Source organism: Chiloscyllium plagiosum, chromosome 8, assembly GCF_004010195.1.
Source record: "Chiloscyllium plagiosum isolate BGI_BamShark_2017 chromosome 8, ASM401019v2, whole genome shotgun sequence".
Classification (NCBI taxonomy): Eukaryota; Metazoa; Chordata; class Chondrichthyes; order Orectolobiformes; family Hemiscylliidae; genus Chiloscyllium; species Chiloscyllium plagiosum.
Window position 1 is genome coordinate 7480427 of NC_057717.1, and position 15264 is coordinate 7495690.

A 15264-nucleotide genomic window follows, 5' to 3' on the forward strand; every position below is an offset into this window, starting at 1 on the left:
TGTTAAACAAGCCATCATACTGTGATGAAAAACGCAGGAAATCTGACTCTTTGTCAAAGTGAATGTGTGGCAAGGAATTTATTATTCTGCCGATAAATAACAACCTTACACTGAGAAGTCTATAGAATAATGAAGGAAAGTTGGTTTCTATGTTTTTGGTGTCCTGAAAACAATTGTGTCAAATAGCCAGAATAATGTTAGTGGGCTTATTGAACGAAACTTACACTGAGCATATGAATTATCTTGGATATTTTCAGGAATGGCCGGGCTGTCCTCGGTTTAGTGAGTGCTGATGCTCCATGGGATGATGCTGATTTGTAATCTCCCCACTCACTGAGCACAATTCGATGGAACAAACCAACAATTACCATTGGGTGGTGCTTTACAATATATCATGGAATCGTATAATAAAGAAGATGCCTATCACATCTGGCACCACCAAGTGCTGATACAAGTACTTTGCCAAGTTTTTACGGTTTCCTTCCTCACCCACCCTCACAGGCAATGCATTCCAGAAGTATATCACCCTCTGTATTCAAAACAGACTTCACAAATCCTCACTCAATCTCTTGTCTTTCACTTTAAACGTGTATCCCCTTGTATTTAACCGTTTGACTAAGGGGAACAGCTGCTATATGTTCACTCTGTCTATACCTCTCATGCTGTACACCTCTGTCAGGTTCACCCCATAACCTTCTCTGCTCCAAAGTAAAGCAAAAGCAAATCTAGCCTATCTTCATGGTTTGAGTACTCTCTTCTGTTGTTATTCTTTCAAAGTGAAGCCTCTCACATATTGCAGTGTTAAGTTTTTTGGTCATTGTTCTGGCCATCTGAACAAGCCAGTTGTACCTTCCTGTAACCTAACACTTTCGTCCTCACTGTGAACCACTGTAATAATCATTGTGTCATCCACAACATTGTTTATCATGCTCTAACCCCCACCCCCATCTCCCACATTCTTATCATCAAAGTGTATGAATATCAGAAACAAAACTTGATTTTCTACCGGTTCTACAGTCGTTTTTGCAGAGGAAGAATTGATAATTCCAGTCTATAGTTTTCCCTCTTTTGGTGAATTTGCAGCATGATGCAGGAGAGGGCTTTTATTAGAGAGCCACAAATTCTATTTTGGACATGGAACTGAATTCTGCCTTTATACTCCGGCCCTCTGCATGTATTATTCTTAAGGCTTTACATCATTATTCTTGGACTCGCTTTTGGCACTGTGCACTGCAACATTTCCATTTTATGTGGACCTGCAACTCATTCTTTATAACATTCGCTGCAATCCGGTCAGAGCACAGGGAACTTTTTTTTGATCTGCAGTATGGACGCAGGCTCATTCCTGAACTAAATTTTTTGAGGATAAAGATTCAATTAAATTCGGCATGATAAGCATGCAGTAGAAGATCAAATCACATTCTCATTTCTACATTGAATTGGAAGCAAATTCATAGAAACAAACACCCACAGTTCTGGATATTGTTTAGTGACATAAAGTGACATAATGTTGAGATAATGAATTGGAGAGAAAAGAAAATGTCTGCTCTTGATGGAGATCCAGAAATGTGGAGTGGATGTACAATATGAACAAGAATCCTGTCAATAAAAGAAGCATGAGAAACATGTTCCTAATATTCAAAGGAAACCAGATCCCAATTTTCCTGAACAGTGATGTTTGATTATCCATCAATCTCAGTTTTCTAATTGCATGGTATTGTCTGCCACAGATGGTCCTTCTCACACACCGCCTCCTCCCCTTCCTACTCTTTCCTTACCCACCTACTTCCCTTGCATTGCCCCTTCTGCTGTGACATATCCTTCCACTGAACATCTCCCTTCACACTTCTCGCACTGTGTATCACACCATTTCCCTATCATTCCCACTTTCCCTGACTCTCCCTTTCGTTTTTTGCTCTCACACGAATGCTGGAAATTGCTGACTTCTGTGCAATTACATTTCATCAGCGAATGGTGCGTTTGAAATGATCACTGTCCAACAGCAACAGAAAACAGCATGTTTGCCACTGTCTGATGCGCCGTGAACAGGATGGCTTTGTTAACTGTTGGTACATAGTGGAGTTTCTTCTTGTCCCTCTATCACAACACTTAATCAAACAGCCTCATTACAAACAGGGACAAACATCTTGGGACAGAATTGGAAGACAATGTATCAATTTTCTTTTGAATATTGTGAGGATATTGTTCAAACAAACAGTTTTCTTGTCTTTTGCTCCTTGTTCTTTTAGCTGGTCTTCCGATATAATTTGAGGTGAGATCAGAGAGGCTTCCCTTTCAATCGAAGCAGGACTTGACTGAACGTGGAATCAAGGATCCTGAGCAAAACTGTGATTAACGGGAATCAGAGAACATTCTGCTCTGGTAATGGGAACAATGGGAAAACAATCTCTACAAGTTTTCTTCCAAGTTACATGCGATCCTGACGAAAACTAACTTGCTGTTCCTTCACTACCAATTGTTAAAACATCTTGGAATGTGCCTACAAGCTGCTCTGTGTGTATGTGCGTCACTTGGACAGAAGAGATTCAAGTAGGCTGCTCTATGTCACCTTTTCCAGAGTGATTGTGTTTGACACGTAAAATCTGCCCATCCACGGGTTCCTTCCAAAACCCGTGGATGACTATGCTCTGTACCAACGTATCTTATGTTTCCACAGTTTCATCTAAAGTTTCAGAAATGTAAGAACTTGCTGACTGAGTATGACCCTAGAGACATCAGGAGCATAATATGACATTAAGGTAATGATTGGGGTCCTTAATTCAATTGGTTACTTATAGAGGATAGATCATGTGATTCATGGCCACTGAATTCAACATTTTCATGGTGATTTATGACACGGAAAATGTTATTAATATTTAGGGCTCTGTCAAATAAAAAGCTTTTTAAGCTTTTCTTCAAGCACCATTGCCAAACGCATGAGAGTTAACTGAAATAGCAGCTTCACCTTCCCTTTCATATCAGAAAAATATCCACACTCCAAACGAAAAATGAAGTTGGAAGTGCTGAAAACCTTTAACAGGTCGAGCAGCATCTGAGCAGAAAGAGAATTAACGTTCTGAGACCAATATGACTTTTACAGAACAGACTCATGTTCGTCTCAATATGTTAACTCTCTTTCACTCTCAAGACACTAACTCATCAGCTGTGTTTCACCAAAATTTTCCACTTGTATTTGAGATTTCTAAGTTCCCTCGTATACGCTAGCACAGTGACATATTTGGGTGGGTGGCACGGTGGCTCAGTAGCTGTTTTGAAGCACCTGGGAACCTGCACTCAATTCCAACCATCTGTAATGAGCTTTCATATTCTTCCCGTGTCTGCAAGTGTTTCGTCCAGGTGTTTCTGATTCCTCCCAATTGACCATGAAAAATTGTTCATCTGCAACGACTTGCTTTAACTATGGGAGATAGAGGAATCCTGTAGGAGGTGGACCTGTGACCATTGTTCTTCAGAGGATCCGTGTCAGCTCGATGGGCCGAAGGGTTTATTTTAACACTTTAGAATTGTACATCATTATTATAACAAAGGTGGTGGTTACTGGGGCAAAATATCTGTGTCAGCACGTAATGAGCTATATTTCTACTGATGTTGTTCCGTATTCTTTCCATGGCTCTGCACGTTGTGTTGTCCATGTCTTGGTTTTTAGTTCTGTGCATCGAAGAGCCAGGAGCGGACATGAGAAGTCGTTGGTAGATTGGGTAAAGGAAAATCCGAATGCTTTCGATAACTATATCAGGAATAAATCAATGACTAGAGTAAGATTGGGGTCTATCAAGTGTAGTAGTGGGAAGTTGTGCTTGGAGTCAGAGGAGGTAGGGAAAGTGCTAAGTGAATTTTCACACGAGAAAATAGCCAATGTTGTCGAGTAGAATCCTGAGATACAGGTCAGTAGATTGGATAGGATAAAGGTTCACAAAGAAGAGGTTCTGGCAATTCTGGAAAGTGTAAAAATAGATAACTCCCCTGTGCCAGATGGGATTTATCCTAGGATTCTCTGGGAAGCCAGGGAGGAGATTGCAGAGCCTTTGGCTTTAATCTTTATGTTGTCATGTCTACTGGAACAGTGCCGAAAGTTGGAGGATAGCAAATGTTGTTACCTTATTCAAGAAGGGAATTAGAGTCTAATTATAGACCAGTGAGCATTACGTTGCTTGTGAGTAAAGTGTTGTAATTGTTAAAGAGAAAGGGTTTATACTCATCTAGAAATGAATAATTTGATTAGGTATAGTCAACACGGTTTGCCGAAAGGTAGGTCGTGCCTCATAAACCTTAGTGAATTTTTTGAGGTGACCAAGCAGGTGGATGCGGGTAAAACGGTTGATGTCGTGTATATGACATTCAGTAAAGCGTTTGGTAAGGTTCCTCACGATAGGGTATTGCAAAAACATACGGAGGCACGAGATTGAGGGTAATTTAGCGGTTTGAATCAGGAATTGGCTAGCTGAAAGAAGACAGAATGTAGTAGCTGATGGGAAATGTTCATCCTGGAGTTCAGTTACTAGTGGTGTACCACAAAGATCTGTTTTGGACCCACTGCTGGTTGTAATTTTTATAAACGATCTGGATGATGGCGTAGAAGGATGGGTTCGTAAGTTTGCAGATGACACTAAGGTCGCTAGAGTTGTGAATAGTGCCAAAGGATGTTGTGGGTTACAACAGGACATAGATAATTTGGAGGCTGGACAGTGAGGTGGCAAACGGAATGCAATTCAGAACAATGTCAGGTGATTCACTTTGGATGGAGCAACAGGAATGCAGACTATTGGGCTCTTGGTAAGACTCATGGTAGTGTAAATGAGTAGAGATTCCTCAGTGTCCATGTACATAGATCCCTGAAAGTTGCTACCCAGTTTGATAGTGTTGATCAGAAGGCGTATGGTGTGTTTGCTTTTATTACTATAGGGATTTGTTTCGGAACGCTGAGGTCATGCTGCAGCAGTACAAAAGCCTGGTGCAGCCGCACTTGGACAATTGAATACAGTTCTGGTCACCTCATTCGTGGAAGAATGTGGAATCATTGGAAATGGTTCAGAGGAGCTTTACTGGGTTGTTGCCTGGTATGGAGGTAATATCTTATGAGGAAAGGCTGAGAAACTTGAGGCTGTTTTCGTTTGAGAGAATGTTGAGATGTGACTTAATTCAGACATTTAATATAATCAGAGATCAGATAGGTTGGATTGCGAGAGCCTATTTGCTTGGATGATAAACCTCCCTCCCCTTCCTGGATTTCTCCATCTCCATTAATGACGACCGGCTTGATACCGACATTTTTAACAAACCCACCGACTCCCACAGCTACCTGGATTAAACCTCTTCCCACCCTACCTCTTGCAAAAATGCCATCCCGTATTCCCAATTCCTCTGCCTCCGCCGTATTGCTCCCAGGAGGACCAGTTCCACCATAGAACACACCAGATGGCCTCCTTCTTTAAAGACAGCAAATTACCTTCCCACGTGGTTAAAAATGCCCTCCAACGCATCTCGTCCACATCCTGCACCTCCACCCTCAGACCCCACCCCTCCAACCGTAACAAGATCGGAACGCCCCTGGTGCTCACCTTCCACCCTCGCAACCTTCGCATAAACCAAATTATCCGCAGACATTTCTGCCACCTCCAAACAGACCCCACCACCAGCGATATATTTCCCTCCCCACACCTTTCCACCTTCCGCAAAGACCGTTCCCTCCGTGACCACCTGGTCAGGTCCACGCCCCCTTCAACCCACCCTCCCTTCCTGGCACCTTCCCCTGCCACTGCAGGAATTGCAAAACCTGGGCCCACACATCCTCCCTCACCTCCATCCAAGGCCCGAAAGGAGCCTTCCACATCCATCAAAGTTTCACCTGCACATCCACCAATATCATTTATTGTATCCGTTGCTCCCGATGCGGTCTACTCTACATTGGGGAGACTGGAATCCTCCTCGCAGAGCGCTTTAGGGAAAATCTCCGGGACACCCGCATCAATCAACCACACCGCCCTGTGGCCCAACATTTCAACTCTCCCTCCCACTCTGCCAAGGATATGGAGGTCCTGGGCCTCCTTCACCGCCACTCCCTCACCACCAGATGCCTGGAGGAAGAACGCCTCATCTTCCGCCTCGGAACACTTCAACCACAGGGCATCAATGTGGACTTAAACAGCTTCCTCATTTCCCCTTCCCCCACCTCATCCCAGTTCCAAACTTGCAGCTCAGCACTGTCTCCATGACTTGTCCTACCTGCCTAACTTCTTTTACACCTATTGACTTCCCCTGCCCCCGACCTATCACCTTCATCCCCTCCCCCACTCACCTATTGTACTCTATGCTACTTTCTCCCCACCCCACCCTCCTCTCACTTATTTCTCTACCCTTCAGGCTCTCTGTATGATGAAGGGTTCTTGTTGATTTTACTGCTCCTCGGATGCTGCCTGAACTGCTGTGCTCTTCCAGCACCACTAGTCCAGAATCTGGTTTCCAGCATCTGCAGTCATTGTTTTTACCTGCTTGGATGATAATGGCTAGCACGAGGATTCGTAGCTTTAACTTGAGTTTTAATGGAGTTAGGATAGATGTCGGAGATCGTTTCTTTATACAGAGTGTAGCAGGGGTTTGGAAAGCACAGGCTGCAACAGTAGTAGACTCGCCAACTTTGAGGTCATTCAAGTGATCATTGGATAGGCATATGGATGTAAAACGGAGTAGTGTAGTTTAGATGGACTTCAGATTGGTTTCATAGGTTGGTGAAACATCGAGGGCCGAAGGGTCTGTACTGCAGTGGAATGTTTTATGTTCTACATGTGCACACCCCTGTCGAACTGCATATCCAGTGATTTAAAAACTTATGTAGCATACTATTCTTTCCATTTTAAATTGCCCTGTTTGCTTTCATCAAATGCAGGTAGTGTGGAAACAGCTCCTTGGAAGAGTAACTTGACCAGGCCCATTCTTCTACCCTCCGCTATTGACCCCTCACTATTGTGCATAACCTACGCATCGGTGAACACAATGAGAAGATTAGCATGGCCATTTCACCAAATCTGCATATCTTTGAACTGTGGGATGAAACAAATGCAGACGTGGCGACCAAATGCAAACTCCACACAGAACTTCGCCTGGGGTTGGAATCGAACCAGGCCCTAGCCCTGTGAAAATGTAATGCTAATCCCTGACCCACAGAACCATATCAACAATAAGTTTCGTTGCTTTGCGTTGCATTTCATTCTGTCTGCCAGAAGGCGTGATGGTGACGATGGAAATATCGTTGTATTCCCCTCAAATCTCCACAACCACTGCTCCCATTCCTTTGTGTCTCCTAACTAATGTTATTTTCATTCTGTCCCTGGCTCATTAATCCAGAGGTTTTAATGAACAAGGTTTTTGTACATTCCATACTTTTTGTCCCCTCTGTCTCTCTTTCGTGAGTGTGGTCATCTTCCTTAATTCATTAATGCGGCATGGGTGTAACTGGCTGGGCCAGTATATATTTCCCTTTCCGGATTGCCCATGAGAGGTTGTTGGTGAGCTGCCTTCTTGAACCATAGCAGTCCACATATTGTAGTCTGTCAGTGCTGAGATCTGTCTAGTTTCATTTCTTTGAGACCTTGACGTGATATAACTGAATGGATGGATTGGCTGTTTCAAAGGGCAGTTGAGAGTCAATCATATTGCTTTGGGTCTGGTGTCACATGTAGGCCTGACCACGTGAGGATAACAGATTTCCTTCCACGAAGGACAAAAGTGGGCCAGGTGTTTGTTTTTATTTAACAATTGACAATCTTTCGTTAGATTGTTAACCCAAATACTCCATTGAATTCAAATTCCATAATCTGATGAGGCGGGATTCAAGTCCAGGTTTGAGTCGTGAGCTGGGCCCCTGGATTAATAGTCTGGAGATAATAGCCCTAGACCATCGCATTCCCAGTATCTACACTGGTAATGGTAGTGTAGCTGTTATTGTGACTGAGGTACAGAAAGTCTTTCAGTTACATTGTCAACTACTTCCATGGAGAACAGAACCAGTAGTATTTCAGCTCACGAGGACAGTGCAGAGCTGCAATGGTTTTTCAGCCAGGAATAGAAACTGAGGAGAAAAAGCCATTTCTAAACTCTGAGTGGGTGTGACATGTATACAGAGATTTGACTTGTACCCGTCACTGGAAAGTGAGTGGAGGTTCTCTGGATTGTTTTCTTGGGTTTGTGTTATCAGCTACTACAATGACTTAGGGAAATCTGAGGGTCTGGTGTCCCCACTCTGGACAAGGATTGGGCACTGCAGTTTGGAGAGAGTCTGGGACTGCAGAGACTGCATAGGAAGGAGTAGGACACTACAGTATCCTTTCTGAGATTTCAACAAATATTTCCCAATGTTGAATGGTTTCCATGTGCAAAGTGTGAAGCCAGTTAATTTCAACAATGAGAAGGTCACAGAGTTGTGAAACCTCCTCCAGCATAACCTGTAGACTCACACCAGGGAGAAGACTGTACTCAAAATGCCCACCAACTGCTTTGAATCTGGAACTTTCCAGGCAGAAGTGGGTGAAGCATCCATTTTACCAGAGTGCGATCCTCTCATGTACTCACAAGGTGACAGAGGCCATCTCGGTCCAGTGAGGTGAATATGTTGGTTCTGTCTCCACAGAGGAAGGAAGAGAAAATCTTCCCAAAATGCCTTATCCTTTCCAGTAAATGCACAAAGTTAGCCTTGTATAACTGAACAAATACTGGGGTAATAAATGCCTAAATATAAGAAAACCTCTAGGGACCACCGAAAGTGAAAGTGGGATCCGTCCACTAAGTGGGGTATCATAGCGAGGCCACCCATTGGCATAGCCTCCGATTTTGAGAAATTAATTTTATAGCCTGAGAATGCATAAATGTATTAATAACTTGGATTAGGCAAGGTACGGACATCAGAGGATTACTGATGAACAGAAGAACATCATCTGCATAAAAGGTAATTTTATGTTTACCTGTACCAATCCTCGGGGCCGTTATATTAGGGTCAGCCCGTATAGCTTCTGCTAGTGCCCCAATTATTAGCGTAAATAACAATGGCGAAAGAGGACATCACTGACGGCAGCCCCTAACCACACTGAAGCTATCCGAACCTAGTCCATTGGTAACCAGAACTGCTTTGGGATCACTATACAATGTTGAGACCCATTTGGTTATCACCTTTCCAACGCCAAACCTCTCCAATGTGTAAAACAAAAATGACCATTCAACCCTATTGAATGCCTTTTCCGCGTCCAATGAGACTACTACTCCTGGTATCTTTCCCTGATGGCAGGCTTGAATCATATTCAAAGCCCTTCTAATATTATTGGATGGTCGACAGCCCTTAATAAATCCCGTCTGATCCTCCTTTATGATATGTGGTAATACCCTTTCTAGCCTCAATGCTACCGTTTTAGAAAGGATTTCAAAATCTACATTTAGCAAGGATATTGGTCTGCATGACGCGCAACCTTCTGGGTCCTTTCCTTCTTTAAGGATAAGAGGGATATTTGCCTCTTTCAATGAAGGCGGGAGAAAGCCCTGACTGTATGCGTAGTTATACATGTCGATAAGCGGACCAGCCAATATTCCTGTAAATTCTTTATAGAATTCAGCTTGAAAGCCATCTGGACCAGGTGTCTTACCGCTCTGAAGTTGCCTGATTGCGTCAAGTATTTCTTGGATTGTTAGGGGAGCATTCAAGTCTGATACCTGTTCCGGAGTTAGGTCCGGAAAGGTCAAATGTTTTAAAAAATGATTGCATCCTCCTAGTCCTATCCTCACAATCCTGCGATTTATATAAAGCAGAATAAAATTTTCTAAAAATTGCGTTCATCCTGTTATGATCATGAGTCAAATTACCAGTACTTTCCTTGATAGACGTGATAGTTTGAAGGCCCTTCTTTTTCTTTGCAAGAAATGTTAAGTATCTACCTGGTTTATCGCCAAATTCATATAACCTTTGTTTTGCAAATACTTTTTCCCTCTTAGCCGTTTGGATAAGCGTGGTGTTTAGAGCTGTCCTAAGGGCCGTTGTGCTTTGCAATTTGATAATAGATGGTTTATCCACGTATGCTGTTTCCGCCGCTTTTAAGCGAACTTCGAACAGACGCTGTTGTTCTCGTTTAATTTCTTCTGGGTCGCTGAGTATGAGATGATCAAACCTCGCACGTAAGCTTTAATGGACTCCCACATCATTGATGGGTGGCTAGCCGTACCTAAATTAATTTCTAAAAAAGTTTTAAATTCTTCAGAGAAGTACCTTACAAATTTACTATCTTTCATCAAGAAGTGGTCCATGTGCCAATACCAAGAGAATGTCTCATTGTTCCTCGCCATCAAGAGTCATCAATTTTGAGATGGCTTCCGTTATAAATTTAAAAGGATGTGCTGGGGGGCAATACAAATTTAAAATTCCATATTCCTCATCATTTATAAGGGCTTCAATCAGAATATATCGTCCAGATTCGTCTTTTGTCTGATTTAGGAGTTTGAAAGGGAAATTCTTCCGAATAACAATAACAACTCCCCCACTTTTTGAGCTAAAAGAAGAAAAAAAGGCATCATCAAATCAAAAACTGTTGCAATTTCAGGTGCTCTTTACCCAGTAAGTGTGTCTCCTGTAGTAGAGCTATGTCAACCCTTTCTTTCTTGAGATTTGATAATATTTTCTTCCTTTTGACTGGCGCATTACACCCCTTGACATTCCAGGTGCACCACTAAACCGACTTCTCAACCATAATCGTTCGGGTAAATCCGAGACCCCTCGGGAGGAGAAACCCTATCCAGAACATCCCGAGCATAGAGCATATAAAATTCACAAAAATAAAGGTTTTCTAATACACTCACAACAGTATAATAAAAAACTATTTAGAGATAAAAAATTATAAAACGTATTTAAATGGAGATTCTCCTCCTTGTTCCCAGGGGGTATCACTTCCTTTCCAAAAGTCCATCGTATCCTCTCCCAACCAGTGCCCCACCATTGGTCCAGGTGCTCCTCAATAGGATGAAGAAAAATTGAAATATACTACAAAGCTAGAGTTAACAGTGAGCACCCTACCCCCATGACCCCACCCACACCACCACCTGGATATATTTGGTAATGTTAATACCATATATAAACATATATAAATATAAAATTGAAAACGCAACAAGTAATAATTAAATATAATAATACAAAATAACAAGGGAAAACACCCCTCTCCAAGAGACAGAGGTAAAATAGTATATGATAACCACCTCTCCCCCACCAACATTAACTAGACCCCCGGCCTATATATATATATATTATAATAATTTTTTAAAAAAAACCAACGGTGGGGGGGGGGGGAGAGAAAATTGTTAAGTAGAGAACAAATAAATAAATCCCTCTCTCCACCCCCAAGATAATATTAAACAGTAATGTAAACAAAGGGTATGAATATATTTAAAAAAAGGGATATAAACCGGAATGGGGGAAGGCAAATTGAGATCCAATATCTGTTACAATTTATCTAAGAGAGTCCAAACATTCATTGGCCTTTTCCGGCGATCCGAAGTTATACACCGATCCTTCATGGTTAAAGCTTAGCGTCGCTGGGTAGCGTAAGAAGTACTGAATATTTAAGTCCCTTAAACACTTCTTCACCTCATCGAATGACTTCCTCTTTCGTACCAGAGCTGGAGAAAAGTCCTGGAACAACATGATCTTGGATCCTTTATAGACCATGGTTTGGGGATCTTTTCCATGATTTCTAGAGGCTTCTAGGCGTATCTGTCTCTCCTTATAGCTCTGCAGCCGGAACAGAACCGGGCGGGGGCGCTGGTTCGAGCCAGGCCCGCGTATTGCGACCCGGTCGGCCCATTCTACCCTTATCCAGCGTCGAGATTTAAAGGCTGTGGCAGCCACTGTTCGAGAAACACTGTAGGCTGGCCTTCCTGTTCCCGTTCGGGAAGGCCCAGCAAACAAATATTTTTTCGACGACCTCCATTCCGGACCTGATCCACGGCCGATTGCGCTGCAGTTTCGGAGGTCGCGGTCTTTAGCTCCGCCCTAGCGACTCGGCGCTCGATTTCCTTAATGTCTGGGTCGTGCTTTTGCAGCGATTTCCACGAGGCTCGCCACCGTAGGTAAATCCCACGGGGCGGCTGCGGATGCCTCTGCTGCAGCTGGAGAGGGAGGGGGAGGGGTTCCTGCTTGCTGAGAGCTGCGGGCTCCCTTCCGTCTAGTTATTTTTACTGAAGATTAAATTGTTTAAATTCAATACTAAACAACAAAATACTTTACGTATAAGCAATTTTGAATAATTTGGTGAGTGTGGTGGGGGTGGGTGACCCACTTTGCCCAAGTCTTGGGAGGAGCACTGTAGACTCAGACTTGCTGGGTCGCCGCCATCTTGGATCCCCAGAAATCGTTTTTGATAAGCCACTTGGAGTTTGTGGAGGATGATGATTGTGACATCGACAAATGAGAACCAATGGGAACAGTGTATTTGTATTTTCAGGAGGCTTTTGACAGGTAAGTGAAGAACGTTAAAGTCCTTGTGTAAGGGGTGAATATACTACAGGGATTGAGAATTGGATAATGGGGAAAATTAGAGAGTAAGATTCTGCTCTGGACTAAAGGTCATTGCTCATCGGATAGCCCATGTATCAGTGCTTGGAGCACAGCTGCTCACAAGGCAAAGAATTGAATTGAACGTGAGCAACAAATACAGTCGGTTTCATTTTGAATTTATTAGAAAATGAGAGATTGGGAACTTCAGTTGTCACTTACACAATTCACACTAGCCAGCAAGTAATCAGGACAGTAAATGGCATGTTGTCCTTCATTACAAAATGATTCAAGTGTTGAAGTAAATTCATCTTCCTGCAGTTGTAGCGTGTTGCTTGGACAATATTTAGGCCACTGAGTACAGATTCTCCCTCCCTTGTAAGGAATTATTTAATTGCAACTGAGACAGTGCAAAATAGTTTCGCCAGACTTATTCCTGGGATGATGGTACCGTGAGGAAAATGTGAGGAAAATGAGTGTTTAATCCGTGGTGCTGAGAGCGAATAACACGCTTTTACATTTAAACTTGAAGATTAGGCACTAACACTCATATTGTCAAGACAAAGACAGTGGTCAGGTGAAATATTACATTTTCCCATGATATTTGATTCCCAATAGTTCACATACCTGCCCGGAGCCCCCATGTTGGTTGAGAGGTAGCTCCAGGCTCTGAATGAACTCTCACTGTCTCAATATGCAGTTGGTGTATGAACCTGCACTGTTCACAAATCTGTCAACAGCCACAATACCTTACTCCTGAAAGAGTAAGCCATTTCCACCAATTTCTAATCTTCATCGAAACACCAGTCTGTCTTCTCGGAGACAGAAGCTATTTCGTTGAGACTTGGCACGAACCATCCACTTTCCCTTATCACCTTCTGTAAACCAAGTTAAAGTAACACGTGTACCGCTCGCAATGGATCCAGGAGGGACAACATAGAGCAGTTTATCTGTGTAGTCTCTGTTTGCCATGTTGGGGCATCAATAACATCTTACTATTTCTACATAATTGACTTGACAGGCTGAGTGACCTCTTCCTGGTCACATGTAAGAGACTCAAAGACCTGACTTGGCATCTCCTGGCTCCTGTCTAACACCTCGATGTGCTGTCTACACTCCTTCCCTCCTTGTGTAATAGGTAGGAAGGACTGAATGGGCTATCCCTATTGTTGACCAATAGTTTCACTGGGTTGAATACATTCCGTTGCAACCAGCTTGAGGTGCTGAATGAGCTCCTCTTACTTAACTGTGGGAAAGAGAAATTTCTAGTAGGACTGTTACATGAATGTTGCCTTCACTTTAGCAACACAGTTTAGATGCTATCCAGGTCTTGCTGCACATGGATGCGGACTGCTTCAGCAGTGGACAGGTGACAAATTATTCTTAACAGTCTTCAGTGAACATCTCCCGCCTCTCACCGTATGATGTGGGAAAGCCGTTGAAGCAGCTGAAGAAAGCTACCTTGAGGATGCGCCCTGAGATATCCTGTGACAGAGATGATTGATCCTCACCAACCACAAATATCTTCCATTGTCCTCTAAATGCATCTAACCAGTGGGGAGTTTACGACTCATTCCTATTGCATTCAATTCTGTTCTGGTTCCTTGAAATTCTGCCTTGATATCGGGGCCAGTTACTCTTACCGTGTGTTCATATATTTTATTCATGTGAATAGCTCACGGTGTCTTTGTGAGCAGCGTTTCCTTCTCACAGAGGGTAGTGACTGTTGGGACTTCTGTATTCCAGAGAGGTAGGGGAGATAGATCACTAAGATGTTTAGAAGGGGGCACAATGGATATATGATGCATCAGGATGTTGAGGGCTGCAGGGATGGAGCTTAAAAGAAGAGTTGAGGCTTTTGCAGATTAGCTCTGATCATATTGAAGGGAAAGACAGGCCAGAAGGGCTGAATGACCTATTCGTGTATCTGACGTTCTCTCATTCTGTTATTGGTAAGTTATTTTCCTGGAAGTTCTGTTATTGGATGTTGCAGTCAGAGAGACCAGATGATTTTCTGGTCCATCTCTGGATGAGGTATGGGCGCTGTATTTACAGTGAATCTGTATCGGCAACATGACCAACAAATGAAGACAGTTCTACAAAGACAGAGGAGTGAGATGTTTCACACTGTCGCCTATCCTTTCTTTTCCCAAGAATATTTTCCAACGCCATGTCAAAATGTGTGTGATAGTCTTCATCTGCTGAATGATTTCCGCTGTTAGTGTGCACCAGGTTATTGGGGTAAATGGCCTTCAACTGTTCCTATCCAGCAGGTTTGAGAGGTTCATTCAAACATAGGAACTAGGGACTGAGGAGAAGGGTTGATCATTAGACACTTGGAGCCTTCTCTACCAGGCACTAAGATTGTGGCTGATCAGATTGTGGCTTCTGCCTCACTTTCCTTTCTGTAGTTCATTGTCCTTTAGCATCCAATATCGAAGTAGCATGGCTTTCAATAAATGTAAACACACAAGCACCACAAACTTCTGGGGAAGACCATTCCCACTCAAACAGCCCTTTGTTAATTTCTCTTCATTCCTGTTCAGACTGGGGCTGGAAAAGTCTCTGTTTCATTTTATAGTCCCCCTCCTCCATTGGTCATGACACATTTTAAATAGAGCTAGGTTAGTGATATAATTAATGATGTAGTTCTCAGACTAGGTCAGGTTCTTTGTTAGGGACAAGTCAGGTAAATAGCTTAAATTTGGAAAAGTAATTTACATTTT